The sequence below is a fragment of the Anguilla rostrata genome, chromosome 2, assembly GCF_018555375.3.
Source record: "Anguilla rostrata isolate EN2019 chromosome 2, ASM1855537v3, whole genome shotgun sequence".
Classification (NCBI taxonomy): domain Eukaryota; kingdom Metazoa; phylum Chordata; class Actinopteri; order Anguilliformes; family Anguillidae; genus Anguilla; species Anguilla rostrata.
The window spans coordinates 15,830,298-15,855,476 of record NC_057934.1 but is presented as its reverse complement, the minus strand read 5'-3'; positions in this window follow the sequence as shown (position 1 = coordinate 15,855,476).

Genomic DNA, 25,179 nt, shown 5'->3' with positions numbered 1-25,179 from the left:
TATTACAAACACAGATACAATGGACATGGTATGTAGAAATTAATTTAAAAAAAATAGTGCAGTAAAGAGACACAAATACAATTTTTTTTAAAAACACAACAAAAAATAACAGAACAAATAGAATAAAATTTAAACTACTACCTATTACGAATGCTTTTACTACTAGGACTACTACTACTACCACTACAAATAATAATAATATTAACACATTATTATTATTATTATTATTATTATTATTATTACCACCAGGTATGTGATATGAGATCAGGAGGTAAAGGAGGAGAGTGGAGATAGCCAGGCCATGACTCTTAGTAAATTATTGCTGAATTATGTATATTATATACTTGAAAAGGACCACAATTTCCCACAGAATTATTTACTTTGACGAAAGGAGCACAGTGATGAATGCCTCGTTTAATTGACTCTGACAGGTTGTTGTCAGACAGAAGAAATCCAGTGAATGCTCATTCGCTGTAAAACCGCGGAGGAGAGAACGTCGGAAGGGAAACAGGGAAAAATAGGAATTGCTGCGAGTGAGGCTTTGAGAGATGTTACAGAATAATGAAGTCATTCTCAGACAGACCGCTCATGTGAGCACATGGTGTATTTCAATATGGAGGCTTGAGGACTGAATCAGGAAATGGCTTTCCGAGAAGAGCCACTGTCGAAGCGGCACGGAGTTCAGATCAGTGTCATTAGGCGTTGCGGTACGAAGCATCACGATGTGAAAGCAAGAAGAGAATTATCTGAGCGTGAGTGGCCTGCATCACACTTTCAGGGCTACCTTGTTGTCTGGCAATAATTCCGCTTTTATTTTATTTTTATTTTTTTTCATGCTACCACAAATGGTTTCTGCATTTGTGTGTACTCAAGACAGACATATTTTTGCCTGGCTGTTGGTGTTTGCTTGCCAAGATAGCGAGCCCATCCAGGCCCCCTGTTATTTCCAGAAGAGCCGCGCAATTACTGGCCGAGTGCTTCGGTTCACAGAGAAGGCAGACAGCTCCATGCTGCTCCTTACACTGTCAGGCATGACCCTGCTTAACAGGAATACATAGTCTCAGAAGCTGCACTGACGGCTTACGCTGTTCTATTTGTGAGTAGTACTTCTTGTGCCATTTTAAAATGCACTTAAAATGCAGAGTGTCAGGTTGGAAAGACTGGGGTTTGTATCATGAATGGAATAGATAGAATGGTTGCAGTAATTGGATAGGAAAGTGTAATCAAGAGATGGCATGAAGGTACTCAAACCCGTATTATTATGCAATACATCATTAAAACTCACATATGCACCAAATAGAATGTATTCATTTTATTTAATCATGTGATAGACGATTTGACTCATATGTCTTCATCTAAATTTAACGGCTATCATTTACATTTGGAAAGTGAGATGGCTAAACAACATTATTGCTTTTTCTTTGGAGTGAGTGTTCAAGTTTTCATTATCTATATCCTAAACTGCCATGTTGACTTTTCATCTTACTTCCATTGTAGGGTCTATAGGGGCCATTTTGGGCCAACAGGTCAGACTTGCATCACAATCACGTGATCACATGGTGGCTGGGTGCAATATGTCACTTCCTGTCCTGAGCCCGCTCTTCTCTGTTCATCCTTGTTGCTGCTCTCCACTTGTCTGATCGCCAGGGGCCTGGAGGCCTCTGCACAGCCTCTAAAATTACAACTACTGGGGAAAGAGAGAGTGATGGCCTGCAGGCATAAAGGAACACACAGAGAGATGCACTGTATCTCAAGTTATAGCCACAACCAGCAGTTTATATCTCCAAGTAAACATGTTGTACTGCAAGTTAGCTAAAGGAACTGCCTCCACACGGAATCAGTTTATTTACTAACTTTACACACTGCTGTCATTCTGCAACATGTAAATGTGTGTAGTCTAAGTACAACGAGCCAGCACAGCTTCCAGCTGCAGCAACGACTTCCCAAATGTGTGGAAGAATCAACAAAGAAAACCACAACAGAGATGCGGACGCCTGTCCAAGCCAGAGTTTCTTTGGACCAACAAACTACACGACCAGACACACGGAAACTATCCACGCTCTAGCAATAAGACTGAAAAACTTTCACGCATTAGCATAGGAAAACATCTGTTTGTTCCTTTGTTCCTTCCATTTTCAATGTAGTATCTTATCAAGTGTTCATAAAATGTGTTTAGACTGTATCACATCACTTGTTAGTTAACTACAGCTATCTAGCTAGGGTATATACTCTGTTACTAATAGCAACACTCTAGTCCCCTTTCCATATCCTCTCTTATTTAGCCCTTTAGGATTGAGAAGTTTGTTTGTTTGACAAAATATATTTTATTAAACCTCATCATGGGTCTGAATTTATTTAGACAAATGATTTGTCTACCACCGCAAAGAACTTACGCATATTCTGCTATTGAGTATTATTTTGATGATTGATGTTGAAATTCATAATCATGATTTAACAATTAATTATGAGCCTGATTATACCTTTCCACCTTTTGATTAGATGAGGTAATATATATGTATATCCCCTGCATTCCTTAGTGTATTCGTGTGAGGATTGTTAGGACGGACACATTTTATTATTTGTCCCCACTATTCTATAATTTGTAGAGGTATTGCCCCCTACACCATGTAGCGCTACATTTCCCGCTTCTTTGCTGCATCTTTACTACTGACTTTCATGTCTACTGACATGTCTGCGGTGAGTTGGCATCCACCCTTACACTTTTCAGTTCATTGGGACATTGCTTTGATGTGAGGGGGAGGGGACACTGCAGAGAACAGGCAGAGCAAACAGGGCCAACCACTCAGACACAGTGCTGTGTAAAGCCGGAGGGCCTGGCAAGAAAGCAGAGGGAAACCAAGAAAAAAATACTGGGGAAAAAAAAAAAAACAGAAAAAGGAAAAGTAAATGGAGGTATTAAAAATGAAGAGGGATGGAGGTTTCAATCTTTGCTTTGAGTGGGCTCAGAGCTTAGCCTCCAGTCTTGGGTTCTGCTTGCTTCACATGGTTTGAGTCTGCCCAGGGGTTAGCCTGCCATATGAGTGTGAGGTATAATGATAGCCCCTCAGCATGTAGCCTAACTAACTTTTTCATCACAAGTATGCAGTACGGTAACAATACAATGTTAATCACTCGATGAATGTTCTTCAAGAAACCGTGGGCTAACCAGCAACTAGACATATACTGATAATAACATATGTTGACAATGTACATAAATAGCACATTTAATAATCAACATTGTCATAATGAAAAATTTGAAAAATATTTTTGAACACATTTCAGCATAAACCCTGAAGACGTACCATTAGCATTGGGCTGGTTTGAGGTTGGTCTGGCTTGTTGCTTAAAATAAAAATTTAAACAGCATTGCAGTGTATGTATGGTAACTCAAAAATAACATGTAGCCTACACGTAAATAAGCATCTTGGTGAATTGCCTAAGATGGTTAACTAGAGTGTCACGCTTAGAAAGGGAAAGCGAGTCCATTGTAAAGATATGATACATTTCAATGTTAACTGATTTTATATATATGTGGCCCTTGGGGGATATTGATTTGCCACTGTCAAGCAAAACTCTCATTGATAGTTCTATTTTGACTATTGTTATGCAAAAACCTCTCGTTGTTAATTCTATGAAAACAATGATCAGGAAAAATAGACATTCTTCTTTTTATTCCATATAGTCAGCACCAATTTTGGTTGTTTTTTGTCCTTAAATTATTTAAGAGAATTGCATGAAACTGTAACTCAATCAAATTTATCTAGTTGGCTTTTTAAAATGGTGTGGTCACAGAGTGTAGACATTGCTTTTTTCTAGACCCTCTGAAACCGGGTTACAAGCTGGCTTTATGCTAGGTTCGCTGTCACTCGTTACCTACGTAAACAGTATTAAAATTCAGCTGGGTTTTAGGTAAAAATGGTCTCACGGCATGCTTGTTATCCCAGCTAGCTACCTACTGAGTTATATTCAAAACAGTGGTTAAACTATAAATGCAATCGTTCACAAAGATACAGAAGAAAATGCATCTCGTAGCAATGAGTTAAATACGGATCACCAATTCTACTGTACAACTAAGGGACAAATGCACAGTGTTACTTATCAAAATTCATTAAATAATGTTTTCATGAATTAAGCTGAAGTTAGTGTGTCTATGTTTGGGTACTCATGTATGCACACATCATGCACCCATGGCACCCCTATTATTTCAGCTCCTGAGTCTACCTAAAGAAGTGACTAAGCGGTCTATACCCCTCCAGATAATACTCGTCAGGTGAGAAAAAAAGAAAGAAACAGCAACCCCACAGTCAAAACTGTGTCCTTGCTACCTCTTGTGAGAGTCTTCTGTGCGTTTGGTACTGAGTAATAGGGTGGCAGTGTAGCATAATTATTAGGGGGGTTAGGTTTGTAATTTTGAGGTTACAGGTCCAGTTCCCAGCTGTGGGACTCCTGTTGTACCCTTGAGCAAGGTACTTAACCTAAATAGTTTCAGTAAATATCCCTCTGCATAAATTGAGTGCATGTTAAAAAAAATAAAAATAAGAGGAGTCTCCCTGGGTAAACATGCCCCCATGTGTGCCCCTCATTTTGCAGGAATTGTGTCACCTGTTGTTCTCTCGGTGTTAATATTTGTTCCTTGTTTCGACTACCTGTGTCTTACATTACATTACATTACAGGCATTTGGCAGACGCTCTTATCCAGAGCGACGTACAACAAAGTGTATAACCATAACCAGGAACAAGTATGACGAAACCCCTAGAGAGAAGTACCGGTCCAAGTACAGGGAACAACCGCATAGTTCAACTTGGACCCTGGTGGTTAAACTGATTAACACTAACAACGAGAACGGCCACAACGCAATCTATGGAAAAATAAAAATAAATAAAAATACAAGTAGTCGTTAAGACTGGCGCATCAACTAAGTCACCTATTAAACAGCTGCCTAGTTACACCCCTAAGTTTAGTCATTTACAGGGGGGGAAGGGAGGGATGGGGAGAGGTGCAGCCTGAAAAGGTGGGTCTTCAGTCGTCGTTTGAAATTGTTCACAGTCTCAGCTGTTCTGACCTCCACAGGGAGGTCATTCCACCATCGTGGGGCCAGAACAGACAGGAGACGTGTTCTGGAAGTGCAGGTGCGAAGAGGGGGAGGTGCTAGGCGTCCTGAGGTAGCAGAACGGAGGGATCTGGCTGGCATGTAGGGTTTGAAAATCTTGGGTGATGATGTCACTACGGTGTCCCCTAAGGAAATGGAAAAGTCGTGGAGGGGAGAGGATAGAGCAGGAATAAAGATTAGCTCCGTCTTTCCCGGGTTGAGCTTCAGGAGGTGATTGTCCGTCCAGCTCTGTATGTCCCTCAGGTAAGCGGAGATGCGGGCGGGGACCTGTGAGTCCGATGGGGAGAAGGAGAGAAAGAGTTGCGTGTCGTCGGCATAGGAATGATAGGACAAGCCATGGGCAGATATTACAGGGCCAAGGGATCTGGTTGCCAACAGAGCCAACAGAGCCAGCCTACCGCCACAATGTAGCAAATGTTTCCTTAGTAGATCTGGTCTTCTGCCAGCATCATGTTGTGGAAAAGTTGTTCTTTTGTATGCTGCATAAGATCATGCCATATTTTCTTTGCTTCACCTGCTGATTGTTCTGTTATGTCTAATGAAATAATATTGCTTGTGTTGTCACCCCAAATTGTTCTCCTCTCTATTGGTGTTATGTTGCTGTTCTGGAACATGGTCTTATGACACTGTGCATCATTTTTCATTGCCTCTATATCCTGATCTGTGAATTTAAGTTTTCTTTTTCTCATGGTTGGCTTGCTAGTTGTTCCTGATTGCTCCTCGTCCATTTATTGGCACCTTGTAATCTTTGAAAGTGTGCCATGCTGTTTTGAATCCTTTTTTAATGACTGTGTACATCCACATATTTGTGAATGAAGACATTTCAATCCTTTTATTGCATAATTAGACCCAGCCTTAGAAAAATGGTTGCCAACAGAGCCAGCCTACCGCCACAATGTAGCAAATGTTTCCTTAGTAAATCTAACCTAAGATATGGCAATTAGAAACACACTGAAATCATATACTCAATAATGCATATTGGCTTACTACTTACTGTGAATTAAAGAGAACAACATTACACTAGACATTCCATTAAAATGACCAGCAGGGAGGGAGGGAGGGAGAGGGGGGGGGGGGGAAGAGAAGGACCAGTAAATGGCCTAGCCAGAGAATTACCCAATTCTAGCTGTAGCACAGGGGGAATGCAATAAAATTAAGTAGACTGCTAAGATGGTACACACAAACAAGGAACTCCACTTAAACTGAACTTAATTTGTCCTCCACAGTCATACATATTTCACCCAGCAGGAAATGAGGATGGACTTTATTTGGCAATGTCAAATTTACGTACTGACCGGTGTCAGGTTCAACTATGGCAAGGACGGGTTAGTATACAGTGTGACAAAAAATATTTCTAGTAAATAATGCTAAGTTAATGAAAGCAGAGCTAAGCATCGTGACATCATGGTCAAAAGATTAGTTGTTTAAGCCTTATTAAAAAATAAAATAAAATCAAACGCACATAAATTCAGAGGCAATGCAGTTTAGCTACTGAATACTTCTAATAAAAATGAAACTATGCTCTACTTTCAACAACAAAGATAATATTGGTACATTGTTGCATTCACCAAATAATGAAATCTCCATTTTCAGGCAAATAATACTGCCAACATGTGACTAGGCCAATGATAACATGCAAATCTCCACTTCCACTAGCTTCTCCACTCTCTACCATCTACAAAATGTAAATTACCATCAAGGAAGCCTCAACAACCATTACTTTAATGGAAATTAAGATGTGTAATTGATATATTCAGTTGAATGTCATCAATTGCTCTTTAATTTTATTAGAAGGTGAGGGCATTAAAACTCCAAATTGCAATAGTGGTGGTGTGTAGCAACATTGACTTTCTTCTACAGCAAGGTGATAAAGCTTTCCGGTCATGGTGATCACCCTAAATGTGTTTACCTGTGCAGATTTCAGTGTGTCTTTTAATTGTCTAAGTATTTCACTTTGATGTTTTGAGAGGATAGAGAGAGAGAGAAAGGGGAACAGTCTGATTATCTGGTCAACAGAACAAGCCACTTTGTAACCACGCAACAGTGTATGGTCCATGAACAATTCACACATATCAACGCATACTGTTACTCACTCGTCTGCCATGATCTATGAACACTGCATGAGGGAAGACCTGTCATTAAAACACCAGATGAGTGCAGTGAAGAAAGAGCTGAGCACATGACATACAAGATAATGTTTGAAAGGTCATTCAGTTATGAATGATACATGTTCTCTTTAATATAAAACTGCAATGGAAGATCAGTTAAATACATAACTAATTGCTGATAAATATTCATAATAATCACCCGTGGGATTATTAAAACACCAGAGCAGGACTGCATATTTTATGTGCCATTCTAATCATTGCTGTATGATAATGAGGCAATCAAAATCTGTAGCTGCCTGCCCATCAAATTTACTCCGCTTTTTCTCCTGAAAAGTCTGAGTCACCTCCACACTGCCCTGAATAGAAAGAAACAGTCCATTGATGCTGATGCAGATACTTACACTCTATTTTAATAATTCTTCCTTTGTTAGTGGATGCTACGACTACTGAACAAGGGAATGAATAACGGTTCTGTCTATGTGTCTGAAAACTGCCGCTGCCCCCAGTCTTGAAGTATGTTGATTTAATTACACACTGTTGCTGTCTAAGGTCCTGAATACTGGAATCACCAAAGCCACTAAAAAGCTGTAGAAGTCCATGGTTCTGAAGGCACAGATGCTTCCCTGTGTGAAAGTCCCTGAGCTCAACATGTATAACTACACTGCATACTAACCACAGCACATTTACATAGAGAGAATGTCTCATGCACTCAAGTTCTCACATAAATGTAGTCTCACCTTAAATGACAAAGTGTACTACAATTTGCAGAATACTCATTCTTGCTGGTCAACATAACAATTTACACATTTTTGAATTAATTGCAGGACTCTCACTAATTGCCACATATTTGTGGTTTCATAGTAAAAGAAGATTATAATTTCACACCATTAATGACCCAACGTGCTAAGCTCTGATCCATATTTGTTTGTCAGTACTGTTAAAACACAGCCAGAATTTCAATGCACAACATATAGACATGTAATCAAACATTTGGTATCAACATAAACACCAAAGAAAGCTTCCAATGCTGGTAACTGCAGATTAAAGCTGTATCCTCGTATGCTAGGTAAGTGCTCACAACTGACCCAAAGCCTACTTGGAGAACTCATTAAGTTTATTTTTGCACTGATGTACTATTGATTTTGATTCTGAAGTCCAGAAAATGCTGCCAGATTTAATTGTAGAGGTTTTTCCGTTGCAATTCACATGCCAAGACCAAACATATTTATATTTTTCCATGTAATTTTTAACCCTTGTGTTTGATCAATTATCTTAATCAATTATACACTCATCTCCTGGGAGCAGAAAACCGATCAGTTAACAGCACTGGTTTAGCTCATTGGCCATCAAACATATGTATGCAGACCATTGAATCATTGGGTAATGCAGAAGTACATCTGCCAGTGAAAGTATGCATGGAGTGCCTGTGCCTTTTGGGAAATGTATCAATGTCAAGGCAAATAAGATGCAAATGAATAATTACTGCTACCATACCAATCAATCAATTAATCTTATTTTACATGACATAACCCATGGTTGCTTTTCCAATATAGAATGCTTACAAGTTATTTACAATCAATGCAATCTCCCCTTACTATCCTGATTTGATAAGTTGATATTTTGCTAATAGTATTTGTCGAATGTGTCAGGTGTTTTAATAGTTTTCAACCAATTTAGTTCCTTTTTTGCCAAATTAGGCATAGGACATATGTTCACATGCAAATGCACAGCATACTACCCCAGACTGCTGAGGGCAACATCCCATTTGCTGTATTTAATGACAATTTAATTAAAAAGTTCAAGTTTTTGAATACATTTGTTTTAATATGCCAGTATTTTCTCCTTTATTAAGCACGCACATCATATGCATTCTTAAGCCGCAGGTACACACGCTGCAGCACTGAGAATTCTGCGATATTTTCCACTTGAACAGAAGCTGGGGCTGGCAGCATCATTACTCAGAGTTCAGCTCTTCGGAGCACCGTTCTGACTGTGGAGAGAAGACGCTCAGGTAGAGGTCAGCTCCCCTGGCTACTCTGACAGGACCCAACAGCTGCTGTCGGAGCACCGCTAACCCTGCTTCATAATATAACCCGCTGGGGAAATTACTGGCTTTTTGGGATGAGCTGCATTGCATGATTATGCAGCTCCAAGCTCCTTAGTTCCTTAATGTGTTTCATCCTGCTGAGAAGTGCAGCATTCAATAAGTATATTTATTATGTGCTATGTAGCAGAATTGTAACTATACGTGTACGTCGATGAGATAATTATATTGGATAATAATAATAATAATAATAATAGTTAAAAGAGTCTGGATCGTGAAGTTGGCAGGCAAATAGAAGTAAACTCAATTGCTCTTTAAATAAGGTTCCACCTCCAGTCCAGGCCATACCTTCTCCTGTTTCTTGGATTTTTCAGTTTTACAGCTTTAATATTTCTTTCATTGGATACAACTGAATACAACTTAAGTCTGATTTGATTGCATATGCCCTTAAACTGGCCAAGTGCATTTCATTGAATCTTGGGAATTGCTTACTGATTGTTTACTGAGAATGTAGTCTGCTTTCATAACAACTAATAATCTATTACTGGCAAAAAATTGAACTGAAGACTTCACGAAAAACTCAACGTACTCAAAATAAAGTGTACTACAATTTTCCTATTATCAAATTATGTATGTTGTTATTTTGGACCATTCCTTCAGTGATAACTTGTTACAGTGAAATAAAAAATAAAAAAGAGGAATGCACCAATATTTTGAAGGTGCCAGACTGACAGCAAGTGAAACAGATAGATGTATGCAAACAGAATTACAAATCCAATGGCTGTATGTTAACAAGCTGGCAGTTGCCAAGCCTATTTCAATGGGATTACATATCAGAGACTGAAAATGCATCAAGTCAAGTTTAGTATTACATTTACATTTAATATGCAACCATGTAGTTTTTTTTGTTAACATTTTAATAGGGTGAGTTACATTCTCAGGGAATGATTCTAAGAATGTACAGCTACAAAAACAAATGTCAATTTCGCTGCAGACTACCCATATCCCATATAAAAAAAGTTCACCACTGCCTGGCTTATCTTTCACAGAGTCAGGCAGAAGCTTGCACACCCTTGCAGGCTTACTGATCTAGAAAATGAAAGGTTGAGTTCTTTCGCGTTGGCCTGTTTTAAGAGGCAGCTGGGAATTAATGATATAGAGTTGACGCATGTCTGAGAATACCTCAGAATTAAGGCTGACCCCATAAAAAGCTGCAGTCTCCATCTAAGCGTCCATAGGCATTGTCTCATTTCTCCTTTACTTTATGGCCGCCATTTGCTTGGTGGATAGTACCCTTTGCAATCCCTTTCATACGGCAATGGTATTTGCTGAGATCGCTTTTATATTCTGCTGCAAGGCGGTCCCACCGAGCACCTCAAACTTTACGAGTTCTTTCATATAAACGGATGCGACATATATTGAGTAATATACTGTAGGTGACCAATGTGTTCTGAGGGAGTATCAAATGGGAGGCTTGCAGAACCGAGCGGCATATAAATCAATACTTGAACTAATGCAATAAAATTTTTAAAAGCTGTATTTAATATACAAGTCTATTTTGATTCACCTAACCAACATTACTTGACTGAGTAGATATGCTTTCCCATTGAATATTCTAACAGACAGAAAGTAATGCATTTAAGCTCAAACTGGAAACAAAAGTAAAAATCCGGAATATTTTTCACTTGCAACACGAGAAGGATCTGTGTGTGTGCGGGTCATATAATTTCTCTATGCATCTCCTCAACTTGCTAAAATTTAAGAAGTACACTGACGTTGGTATCAAGCAGTTTGTCATATATTCAAATGTGAAAACAAATGTGTTTCATATAATATCCTCCAGCTAGTTATGTGAGCATGAAAGATCTGTAGAATTGCCAACCAGAGGGGTGATATGGCAGACTGTAATTTGGTTTGTTTGACTGTCAACCCTTGACAGGTTCTCCCCAGGTAAGCCTATTGTCTCTATTAGCTTCTTGAAAGGTTGACGTAAGTTCAGTTTTTAATGATAAAGAGTACTTTCACATTTAAAAAGTATATCTTGTGTGCAGAAAATGTAAAAAACTACCTCAGACCTTTAATTAATAATCATCCTGGATAGTGTACTATTTTATCTGAGGACAGATGGGGGGTTGCGGGGGCCACTCACTTTGGGTACTTTTTTTTTTTACAGTGAATGTGTCAATATAGACTTTATTTCAGACAAATTGTGATTCTCTTAATCACAATGCCCATGGTGTGTATATCTAATGGAGAGGAGGTGACTTGATATACATATATACTGGATTCTGTGGCCCAACAGCAAATTATAGAAAAACCACCTCGTGCCACAGACAGCAACATCCACAGCTTTCAAACCAAGTGCCATCCTCTCATCTTCTTGAGGTCAAGAGTTTGACCTGGCTCTGTGAGAACCGGAGGTTGTGATGCCTTGTGAACCTGACGCGTTGCAACCTGTCTCCTCCCTTCACATATCTATGGTGAGACCTGAACCTATTCCTCCAAGCAGCATGGGGCCAGGTTGATGTTATGCCTGAGAAAACGTATTAAGTGAAAATATTGTGCCAAAGTGGACCCCTTTTATTTTATAGGGGTGTGAATATCATCAAAAAAGCCTTGAAACTATGGGAAGAAACCTGATCTCATTCCTTTCACTGCATTTAGCTGAAGTCCACAGAGATACAAAGGTCAGAGGGCCAGGTTTGACTTCCTCCTGCTCCTACATAGCAATCACTCTTGCACTTCCCACCTCACGAGAATACAGCCTTATTGACTACCTGTAGGATGAGCTGGAATGTCATGTTGCATCAGAGACCAGTGACTAGGCACATGCTTGACTGCAATTTATAAGTTAATTGGGACAAACCCCTTAGTGCCACAGAGTGGAAAAGGTAGGCATGACCCTATAGTCTATCAATCATTGGTTCAATTTGATCGTTTGACAATTATGACCAGAATTCGACCCAAGTGGGATGTGATTTGCCTCATCTCACCACAGGTTTGGTTGGTTTAAAGCAGGGTGTCTCAGGTAACAGCTGTACAATTCCTCCTATCTATGGACCAGGTGCTCATAGAGCTGTCATATATCAGTGCAAAATATGTCTCTACTTGGATAGGTTCTAGCTTTACTGTAGAACTATGTGGTCATTTTACTGTTGATTTATATTTTAATATTTACTGGCAAGTCAACAAAAACATCACATGAATGTTTATTGATAGTACTGGTTATGCAACAGGGATACAGGAGGCACAAATGAATATTTTAAAATTTATGAGGAAATTCTTCTTAAGTTTGACTCACGGACTTGCACGCTTTTTTTTGCTTTTTTGTTTAATACAGACATGTTCGGCTATCTACAAAATTATTCGCAAAAAAATGTTTGTGAAGAAAAATGTTACGGCTGCATTTCTTTGGTCAAGGAAAAATATTGATTGAATCCAGGCCAGATTGCCACATGCATCACCAGACCTGCAATCTCTATAAATTATAATGGTTACAGCTCATGCTGCTAGTCAATTACTTTCACAGTAAACCATCTGCTAGTCAACACTGTTGGTGACCAAATTCTCTGTCCACATAGTAATGATACTGTTTATCAGCCGTCACCTCTTCAATAAAATGCCAGAGTATTGGCGTCAAAGGAGATGTTGCACATTTCCTGGTAATAACCAGTGACACAATGGATGGTTTCACTATCAAAGCACACAGTAACGCTCACAGTTCACAGATTTGCATCTTCAGACTGAAATACTGCTGCATGGGAAACAGATCTGCTTACAAATTAAGGATCATTATTCTGTCTTTCCATATTACTGATTCAGATGAAAGTGCATTTGAGATTCATTTTCTTTAAATACACTCTCTGAATGTTAATCATTGGGCTGTACATTGCTGACTGCATGCAATCAACCAGTAGACCCTATACAGTGATATTTACATGCAGTCAGCCAATTGATTAAATATATATATATATATATATTAATTTAAATCATGAAGTTCCTAGTATATTCTCAAAGGCTGATGTCCTCCGTCAGTTTGCAAGAGCTCAACGATTAATTCCAAGCTGGATATCTTGCCAACTTGAAAAGATCAATGAGTTTCTAATGTCCCAGCAAGATCAAAAGTTCTCTTGAAGATAAGGCAACAGCAATATTCATACAATCATCAGACAAAGATCTGCACCATATGGAACAATATTCTTAATCACAAGTTTATTTATTTACTTATTTATTTATTTACCACAAAAGTGCCATGTTCAAATGGAAATGCAAATGTCCCAGCATCTCTGTTTACTTTTTCTAGTCAATTTCACATTTCTCAGAGGTGCTGATGTGTGCAAATACACATTGTATAACCATGATACATAAAGGCAAATCTGAATGCAGGCTTGTGTTATTTGTTATTTCTCTGCATTGTGCTAATCTGTCAAAACTCTCAGGCCCATACCCTTGCCATTAAAAAAATCAAAATTACATGCGATTTCTTTTTTTTTTTTTCTTTTTGATTTTTGATTTTATTTTATTTTATTTATTTATTTATGTATTTTTTTAATGCCAATAAAGTTTTTTTTTCAGACAAACTGTGATAATCAAAATGTCTGTGGTCTGTATATGTAATGGAGAGGAGGTGACTAAGTTGCTGAGAGTCAAACCTGGTGAAAACGGTGACAACTCGTTTCTCAATATCTCAATAAATAAATAAATAATAAAAAATTAAATAAAAAATGAAATTAAAAAATTAATTAATTCATTAAAAAATAAAATAAAATAAAACAATATATTTTATTGTATATATATATAATCATTACTTTTATTTTATTTTTTAATTTAATTTAATTTATTTTGTTTGTTTGTATTTATTTATTATTTTTTTTTTATTATTTTATGTTTCTTTATTTTTTAATTAAAAAATGAATACAAAATAAAAACAAATAAAATGAAATAAAATAAATAAAAAAATATATTTTTTATTTATAAATGTATTCGTTTATTTTTTTATTAATAAATAAAACATAAAATTAAAAAATTAAAAAAAAGAAATAAAATTTATTTAAAAAAAAAAAAAAATTGCTGAGTCAAACCTGGTGAAAACGTGATTAATTTTGCAAGAGCAAAGCACCCTTTATTATAAATAATAAAATTAAATAAATAAATAAATAATTTAATAAAATAAAAAATGAATAAAAATACAAAAACTAAAAAATAAAAAATAAAAAAAAATAAAAATGATTATTTTCTATTAAATAAAAAAATAAATAAATAACTAAATAAGGCTGTGCCTGAGCCACCTTGCGCTGCGGGGTGGGAGGGATCAGGGACAGGGCTGTGTTTAATTTGGCTGTGCCTTGTTGTTTAAGTCGCTTTGGATAAGAGCATCTCCTAAATGCCTGTAATACCTGAGCTGACCTGCTCTGTAGGGTGGGAGGGATCAGAGACTGAGCTGTGGCCAAGTCGCCCTGCCCTGAGCCTCGGCATTGCCTTCTGCACAGGATGCTGCCCACTACTGTGTTACAGTCCGTTCAGCCACAGTTAGCTGCAGCACCAAAGTGGTTTCCAGCTACAGAAGAAGCACAGCAGAGCTGCTACAGAAGGACACTAAAAACTCCAAATCCCAGCACAACTCCATTCCTGTCTTCCTGCGGTTTCTGCTATGGTCATGATTTGCATTCACATATGCACGTATATAGGATGTATTATATAACACGCTTCTGTTCATATAAAATATTTTTTCTATTTGTTCTAAATCAGGTTTGTTCACTTTAAGTTTATGAATCGTCTTGACGAGTGTTTCTGCATGCATCACATGCTTCCAAACAATACAAAATTTTATTTTAAGAGTTTTTAACATTTACTGAATGAGTGATGCTATTAGTGTCATATTCTACCATTCAAAGGTCATGCAAACCAGCTCTCCCCGAGTATGGTGGTGTTACCTGTACTGTGTTCCTACATCACTGCTGCTATACCACCCACACTCAATCCGGGAGCACTGCAGCTGAATTGTGCCAGCTCCTTCGACATGTTCACATGAGAAAAGGAACGTTTAACAAAAAGCAAGCCAAGTACATACTCTCACTGACACTAACACTGTGGTCATCATCTCAACCGATGAGAGGCTTCAAAAACCCATTAATGGGTGAAGCCACCAATTGCTGTTAATCACTAATGGACATGGACTAATCAAATGATATGTTTATCTTTACAAGCTATTGTTGTGACTTGTATACAGCTCCATCTAACACCTACATTCCAGCTAATGCTCTAGACTCCAGAGCAGTGACCCCATACTGTGTCATGTCTCCTGGCTGCCTATCCGACTAAGAATCAGGTACAAATTCCTTCTGCTTGCATTTAAAGGCATACTTGGCCAATCCCCATCTTATCTCTCTGATCACCTGTTCCCCAACAATCCTGCATGATGTCTCTGTTTTCAAGGTGCTGGATTTCCCCCAAACTCGTCTTAAAGCAGTCAGAAATTGATCTGTCTTTTATCAGGCCACTTATCTGTGGAACTCTCTTCCAAGGTTGAGACTCTGGCATTAACTGTAGCTTGAAAGCCTAGCTAAAAGCACACTTATCCGGGTTGCCATTTGAGACCATTGTGGAAATAACTGGGATGTCTATTTTTGTTGCTGTTCATGCAACCCACGGTGTATAATCAATACTAGCCATGCCAGTGCAGGCTGTGGCCAATAAGTCCATGGAGTAGTACATAACTGAATATCAATGACCCAGGAAGGGTGGGCAGGTCCCCCACGTTACAATTAAATAGAGACTCCTTTGGTAACTCTGGAACCTGCAGCCTGTAGTCAGGGATTAACAAGTGGATAACAATAAATGCTCACAACAATGAGTCACAACAAATGATACAGTAGCCCCACCCACTTTGAAGCTCATGTCCAATAACCAATCTTTACCAGCCTGGGAATACCTTAGCAAAAGGATAGGTATCAACCTCGAGGAGAAAACCATGTATCTTTATTTATTGAAGGTCAGCTGATGAATATATCTTTTGTTATATGTTGTCACAGCGGCAGTGACACTGCAATTATATCACTACTTCAAGATGACAACATATCCCAATGCCTTTTGACATTATTTTAATCCTGTGCTGAATTCCACAATATATCTCTGTTTCATGAGCACCAAAGGTAGGAGGTTGTCATTGTCTGAGTATTCCCAGCCTTTTCCATTTCAGGAAGCGAACACTGGCATAGCCAAACATCCATGAGCATCACTGCACTATCCATTGCTGTGCAAATATTAAATGTTGTCTGACAATGTTAATTCTGAGCATCACCATTTCATTTACTGGGAAATATACAAAAGGTGAAAAGATTTGACATTTTTACCCATTACAGTAAATCACAATGTTCTGCTGATCCCAAAGCCATTTGATTTGGCCACATATCTGCTCTCAACTTATTAAAAACCTTTGATCTCCCTAGGTCGCATTAGGGAAATGATTTTATTAAATGTGAGAAAGCTCAGCCTGTACTAATGCACACATTAGTACCATCTCAAAACACTATGCTCAAATGGCACTTGCAAACAGTGACCTGAGCAAAACACAACTGAAGTTGCAACATTGTTTTTTTCACCAGAAATTTCACCAGTTTTTAAAAAATGTTTTTTTTATTTTTTGCCCTCAGAAACAGCGTGAAATAGCCTGCGATGTGCCACGGTAAAGATTTTGCATGTTTGTGCTCCTCCATTGTCAGCTGGCATTCAGGATACAAAGAATTAAAAATAGACTTTTTTTGTGATGGCACAAAACAGGGAATGGATGTCGCCGCTGAATAACAACACAATACACTGTGACAGCTGAGTCCTCCGTAGAAGTAGTCTGCGGGGAAATACATGGAAAGAAGCGAGCCTAAATAGCCTCATTAAAGTGCTGCAACAGAATAAAAAACTGTTTGTTTACTGTGGAATATAATTCAGACTGGATGGAGTAGAATGCGAACGGAACACCTTTGCGATTAATGAGCTTGAACCCACTCAATAAAACTTTCTGCTTCCAGCATCCTCAGAGCCAACCAAGAGAACATGCTTATTGTTTTCCTGCATTTGAACAAATATTACTGAACAAATCAACTTATCCTGTGAAACAGCTTAAGCGTGGCGGTTAGCCAGTAACCCAGATGGTCTACAGTCGAGGCAGCATTCAAACGATGCGCTACAATGTAATCTCACGTGAATGATACAATGGCTAAGTGAGAGTATTTTCTTAAAAAGTGGCACTCGAAGAGCGCTTTTGAGCCTTATTAGCCCACACATGGGTCATGCTGCACCCAATAATCACTCTGACTCTCAACAGCGAGCAATTACTTGAATTAAAATTGAGTGCTATGTGCCAATTGGGCAATTGTGCAATGTATAATATAAGAATATATGCAAATTTCAGTATTTACCATCTACTCTTTGTTTATATGAAAGCAACATACTAGCCTTTTCTATCATACGATTGCCATAAACTATGAGTAGCAAAACAGCAGAAATGTGGCTTTTTAAGGCCTGTAGCAAGCCAGTAGCCCTCACCTCAACCTTCTCCTGGTTCCTGTCCATGCTATACATTTTTGTAACAGTGACTCTGTAAAAATAGTTAAACAAATTGTCTTGACATGAAAGAAATGCATTACTACCTAAGTTTTAGTATTTTACACAGCCACACATGCACATACACAAATATACACACAATGCATGTATCTTATCTGTATATTGGCAAATGAACAGTATTGACAAATCAAATGAAAAACCAACATAAAGTGTCTTAGTAAGGTGCTGGGCCACCACAAGTCACTAGAACAGCTTCAAAGTGCCTTGGCATAGATTTTACAAGTCTCTGTAACTTCACTGGTAGGATGGAATACTATTCTTCCAAAATATATTTCCTCATTTGGTGTTTTGATGATAGTGGTGGACAGTGCTGTCTAACACCTCAGTTCAAAATCTCCCATAGGTGTTCCATTGGGTTGAGATCCCCTAACTGCGAATGCCATAGCATATGATTCACATCTTTTTCATACTCATCAAACCATTCAGTGACCCCCTTGTAACCCTTCCCTCTAAGGGGACAAGTGGACTCAAGCCATATAAATACTGCACTCCTGACCACAAAAATGCTTAGCTAAAGGAAATGTGTTGCAAGATATGTGCTGGATAAAAATGCTTTTTATTGATAATTATTTTAGTTTTTCATAACAGAGCTTTAATAAAATGTACAGGTTTTCGTGTTGTGATTTCAAACTGCAAAGTACCCAGAGTACCTATACACAAATATAATGCATGGCTGTCCACCAATCAGAATAGAGTGCTTTCCTTGAGCACAGGCACACTGCGGCTTCAGAACTACCAGAATGGAGGTCTCGCTGAAATTGTTCAATGAGAAATTCAGAGGGGGGTGGTGTGCAGAAAAATGAATCAGTTACATGGTTCACTTGTAGAGTTCTTCTTCTTTTATAAAAAGCCCCATCAAAGTTACAGTGACCGGCAGTGCATGTTTCTCACAGTGTGGATTCCTTCCACTTGAGCCCCAAGATCAGTGCTCTCCATCTGCTTGCAGCCATGCCTGTTAGTCTCTTCGGTAATGTTTGGGGATTATGGTCTGGATTCAATCAATTGTTTTTTTTTCCAGTAGCTGAGATGCAGTTAAACGAAAATCGTTAATTTTTAGTCACCAAAATCTACTTCCTAAACTGTGTTCATGTGTTTGTGTGTTGACTGAATCTTCACCAGTGTTCTCACTAAAGGGTTAAAAGACCTTCTACTTCTGTTGGATATCTATAGCAGTTTTTAACCCAGTTTCTTGTGTTGTGTTTGACACTGCTATTACTTTATGTGTATTGATGCTTAAAAAAGGTCAAGCTGTGGTAGAGCTGGGATTGAGAACCACGCCATAACCATCCAGTGTTAATAGAACTTTTAGTTCCACTTCCAACAATGTTTGATTCCCATTCTGTGGGTCAATATTATTTCATTTGTGGCAACAGATAGAGATATCAGCTCTGAGCCCGAGGGACCCACGGGCTACAAGATATTATGTGCTGTCACTTCCAAGGACACTGATATCAGGGTCTTTTAAGCTGTCAGATCGTGCCATTTAATCTCGATTTGGTTTGTGAATAATAGCCATGGGCAGGCACTTAGCATTTTCATGAAATATCTCTCTCTACGCCGCTTCACAAAGATATCTTTAAAAAACCCTGTAGCACGTATGCTCTGACAAAATAAGTGGGAATCCTTTTCGGACGGCGCTGAATTTTCAAAGTATGCCCTATTAAGTATTAATCTAACTCCCATATTTTGACAAACATTTCAACTTATACCATCAATGTCACTTTAAGATACTTGTCATTTTCATGGGCTCTCGGAGCTGTAAGGAATCCCCATGAGGATTTCTGGTCAAATATAGCATTGTCTGCATTGCTACGAAGATCTTTTTAAATTTCTTTGAGTCAATCTGTGGAATATCTGTAATTTTAAATGGAGACTACTAGTAAATGCTGCAGCAGTCCTCTCCTACTATAGTTACTTGTAATCACAATAAAACACAAGTGCATAATTCTTATTTCATGTCAGTAATTAAACAAAATACTGATTTTGCTGAGAGTCTGAAGGCATGTGGTTCCTCCTGGCTATCATACCAGAATTGGAAATATTAATTAGTCATCTCTCATAACGCATGGAAGCTAGAGGATCTATGCACGCTTCTTGGGCCCCCTGAGTCAAACTCTGAGTTAACTGGATTGCAGCATTTTCAAATAACAGTTAAGATCTGCAGTGATATCAGAACACAAAGTACTGGAATGGACAAAATGCGCGGCTGAATGTTGTGTTGAAGGCCGTGTGCCAGGTAGAAGAATAAACGGAGAACATATTTAAGTGCCCCTAATCAAAGAAAAACAGCTTAGATTTAAATTTCAGTAAATGCCAAGGTATGACAAGGTCTTGTGGGATTGGAGGGGCGGGGAGATGAAAGATGGGTAACACCCAATTAGCAGTGCAATATTCAATTTTGTGAGTTCTGAAAGGAGACATCCTAAAATAGAATGGCAAGAACAAATGCTAAATACATGCAGTCTGATTTGGAAATTGTTCAGACCAGACCTTACAATTATTTCCTCCAGGGTACCTACACTAAGACATTAGTAAGTACAAAAATGCACCTAGAGGAGCAAACAAAGTGTCCTTTATGAGTGAGCTACAAAAGTCGCTACAAAGACTGAAGCAGAACTTGCCTACAAGTTATACTGAACAGGATGTTATGTCATAACCACATTGTTTGCAAACAGTATGGGTAACTGAATATTGGACTGCACTGCTTTAAACACTCATTCAATCTTCCGGTTGCCTACTTTGACTAAAAATCATCAGAATGTCCATCTTTATGTTTTGGAGTTATTCACCAAGTAAAAGTGAGATGATTGACAATTGATGGTAACATGGTAATGGTAACTACAGCGGTGCAGTGGATAGCACTGTCACCTCACAGAGAGAAGAGACCTGGGCGGGGGCCTTTCCGTGCGGAGTTTGCATGTTTCTGCATGGCTTCCCTCCAGGTACTCTGGTTTCCTCCCACAGCCCGAGGACATACAGGTTAGGATAATTGGGAAGTCTAAATTGCCAATAGGTATGGTATGAGTGAATGGTGTGTGGGCCCTGCAATGGATTGGCAACCTGTCTAGGGTGTATTCCTGCCTCTGGGACCCATGCTGGGACCCTGCAACTCTGACCAGGAATAAGCTGGTCAGGATTGACAACGACTAGCAATAATAATAATAATAATAATAATAATAGTAAAAAAAGAAAGAAAATGAACAGAATTGTAGTTGTAATAAGCTCAAAATAACTAGCCACATGTATGCTGAAAACATAAAATGTACAGTTTTTGCAATCGTTCCATTCACCTTATTATCTAAGGAGGGAAAAAAAAATTTCTGAGGCTCCCCATGCGATTGATTGACTTGGTCAAGCTATCTGTCACACGTGTGAAGGTGATGTCGTAACTATAATCTCGCCTGCCTTGGAATATTGATTCATAGCTATCTTTTTGAACAGAGAAAATGACTGAAGTGAAAGAAAAACCTAGTAAGGGCGTACTCCGTGTGTGTGCAAGCAATCATTTTCACCGGGAGACAAACAGCAAGACGTCCTGCAGTCTTCATCTTCTGCAAAGCCACGGCCACGGCCATTAAACTTAATAGAGTGAGTGGTGGCTGCAGAGTTTCCCTAAGAAGTGGGGAAGGATGAACAGTGCTGGTTATTGGACTCAGGCCATTATGTGGACTGAGTTTATTCAGTGGATTTGTTCCACTGAGAATTCTACATTTCTTAATTTGCACTCATATTCATTACTTTAATTCTTCATTGAGCAACTCATAGCGTATCTTTTTTTTTTCTTCCTTCAACAATTTCAGGCCTCATCTGCTTTTACAATAAATAAAATGATTCTCCTCACTGATTTATAATTCAAAAGCACTTTCAGCAATAACACAAGCTTAAAGACAATCATTCTGCAAACAAATATTCACAGCACTATGGTGCAACCATAATGGATATTTCTTTCATGGCTGTCATTTGTACGCCTGTCTGAGGTAAATATTTCTCTAAACTGTCGCAAGAACAACATTATACCAGCTGATAAGGACATGGTCCATAGGTGCTATGAACAATTGACAACATCCTGTTCTAGGCTGCTGAGAGGGTGTTATTAGTTGATACACCCCATGAAATCATATTCATGTGTAATGTAATAGTCAATAGTGTCTTTCCGCTCTTATCAATATCATTGATCTTCATCAAACTTGCACGATACCATAAAAAAAGCTTCATCATGGGATTCCAATCATACCCATTCTGCAGCATGTGCATGTGCAGAAGGTTTCTATAGATTCAGATCAAGGAAACATGCTGATACAATCCCAAATTCAAGCCCATTACTATATTATGGAGTTGCCTACCTGCAGTATAAGTATAAACTGATATGGTAAATGGTAAATGGACTGATTATAAGCTTTATCCAAAGCGCTTACAATGATGCTCTCATTCACTGAGCATTAGGGTTAGGTGTCTGCTCAAGGACACTTCGACATGCCAGGCGGTTTGAACGGCACCCTTCGCTGCCAGACAATCGTCTACCTCCTGAGCTATCACCCCATATGATATGAAGCAATGCAATGTCCACATTGTAAATGTAAATTAGCCCTGAATGGCTCAGTGTTTTAGCAATAATAATTAATAATTAAAAAGACTAATGTTGCTAACTTAGGTACAGCAAAGTGGTGCACAATAAATCTCTTAGTGAATTTAGTTCATTATATCAATAACATATCACTGTAAATTCCAGCATAGAGCATGTCAGTGCATACTGGACATGCATTTTATACATGCTATGTTTGTGTTGCAATTGCTTGTAATTCATGGGATATAGTTTTGCCTTGAAAATTTATATTTACTCCTATAAAATGTGTGTAGCCTACAAAGTACTACTCATTTTTTAAGTTGTTATTTTATTTATTTATTTATTTATTTATGTATGTATTCATTTATTTATTCATTTATTTATTTATTTATTTATGTTTTAAATTTTCTGATTAAACAACATAAACAAAACATTGTATACTACTGATGGGAAATCATGTCAATCATGGGAAAATTAAAAATCGGAATGTCAACTGAACCAAGGAGATTTTTTTATGGATTTCACAGGAGGTAATCATTATTTTCCTGATAAAATATCAAGGGGGGGATTATTACCCAGCACTCTGGTATGTTGGCTGTCTGTACCCAATTAATATTTTCTTGTTCGTGCAATAAAGGTGCTTGTGTTACGTGAATTTGTCAATGTATAATTAGCATTTCCAAATGTATTCAGTTTATTTTTATTCTTAATAACTTTACCAAATTATGAAGATTGTTCAATGAAACAGTGTGCTGACATGGTAAGATTATTATTATTATTATTATTATTATTATTATTATTATTATTAATTTTTTGAGGAAAACTTCTGGCATACACAATTTATAGCCATGTCATGTCACACATTAGAATACTGTTATGGTTTTGGGTGGCTTGAGCATTCTGCTCTATTCCTTTCCACCACTGCTTCTCTAATTAGAGTTTGTCACATCGTTTGGGTTAATGGTCCGTATGCATGCAGAATTCACTCTGCCTACAGACCCCTTCCACTCTGATTGGTTCAGAGCTCGGCAGGCGTGTTGATTGCATTAGCTGCAGCACCTGTCTAACGTTACTTAAGGTGTGGGTTCACAGAAAGACGGTGCTTTAGTGTCATCTACACACAAGAGCCGGTACTGGTAACCAAACAGTGCTTGTCAGCACTTTGTACATTATATAAAGTTCACGTCCAAGAATTATGCCCATAGGCGTTAATAATCTCTTGCGTGGAAATTATATAAGGGAGGTATCTAGTTTAGCACGTCTGTGACTCCTTTAGTCAGGATTGTCACGGGGTAGAGAGTTAGGAGGAGATCACTTCTGCAAGTTGTGCAGTCAGTCCTCTCTCTCTCTGAGCTACCAAGGTTTTTTTTTTGAGTGCAGTGCCCAGAGGTTGGGTCTGCATCAGCTCGCTCCGTTGGGCTATTGTTTTTTTTATTTTTATTATTTAGTTTTGGAGAACCTATCTACTCCTCCCCCTTGGTTCGGAGTCCTCATTTTGAGGTTCCCTTATTTAGTTGGGATATTCCAGTGGAATAGTAGTCGTTTCTGTTCATTTATCTTTACCCTTCCTCCATCTCGTAAGAGATTTTGTGGCGTGCTCAGCTTTTAGTGAGACGCTTTGAGATCCCTGTTCGGTTGTGCTTGGTCTCCGTCCCCCAACCCTTACAGAATACTACCACCAAATACAGCCAGGTGACAAATTAAAGGAAAAACAACAAAGTGTTTTAGTAAGATGTTAGGCCACCACAAGAACAGCTTCAATGTGTCTTGGCAGAGATTGTAGTCTTTGAAACTCTACTGGAGGGATGGAACACCACGCTTCCAAAAGATAGGTGTATTGATGGTGGTGGAGAGTGTTGTCTTACACGTCAGTCCAAAATCTCCCATAGGTGTTCAGTTGGGTTGAGATCCGGTGACTGCATAGGCCATAGCATATGACTTGCATCACTCATATTCATATTCATCAAATCATTTAGTGACCTCTTGTGCCCTGTGGATGGGGACATTGTCATCCTGGAAGAGATCACTCCCCATCAGGATAGAAATGTTTCATCATAGGATAAACATAGCTTATTGTCTGTACAACATATTTTATATCACCTATATGGCCTAAAATAGCTTTCTTTGCTTAACTTTATTAAGGGTGACGTGAGCAGGGCACTGTATGAAGTCAAATTAAAGCCTTCCCTAAAGTTTGTCATTATCCATGTTAATCTGTGTTAATGCGATTCATTTTCAGACCAAGTAGTATGTAATTATGGGAATTATAGAGGTCTACTGTTAAATGGGGAATAGGCATCAAGAATTACTTTGTCTGACAAAAGCAACACTAAGTTAGTGGTTCATGGAAAATATTTCCATGTAAACTAATAACATAATGATAAAATACATTTCAAATGTAAGCTTACATAAAACTTGTTTGGGTATATTTTGTTATTTACAAGCTTTGGTACCATCTTTCAGTTGTTTAGTATTTCCTTTAGTTTTCCCTGACGCATTGGAGTATATGACTTGTACTCATTAAATTACATTGTAATCTGTAGCTTGAGTGTTCCCATTGGCCCTATATTAATTAAGGTTTGTGTTTCTCGTTCCTGTGATAGCCTTGATTTTTTTTTTCTTTTTTTCACTGCTCTGAAATGTTTCACGTTTACTTTACCTGAATGCCCTTTCTGAATTCAAAGGCTCGCTTTACAAAAAAATGACCATTAAGAGAAATAAATAAATAAATCC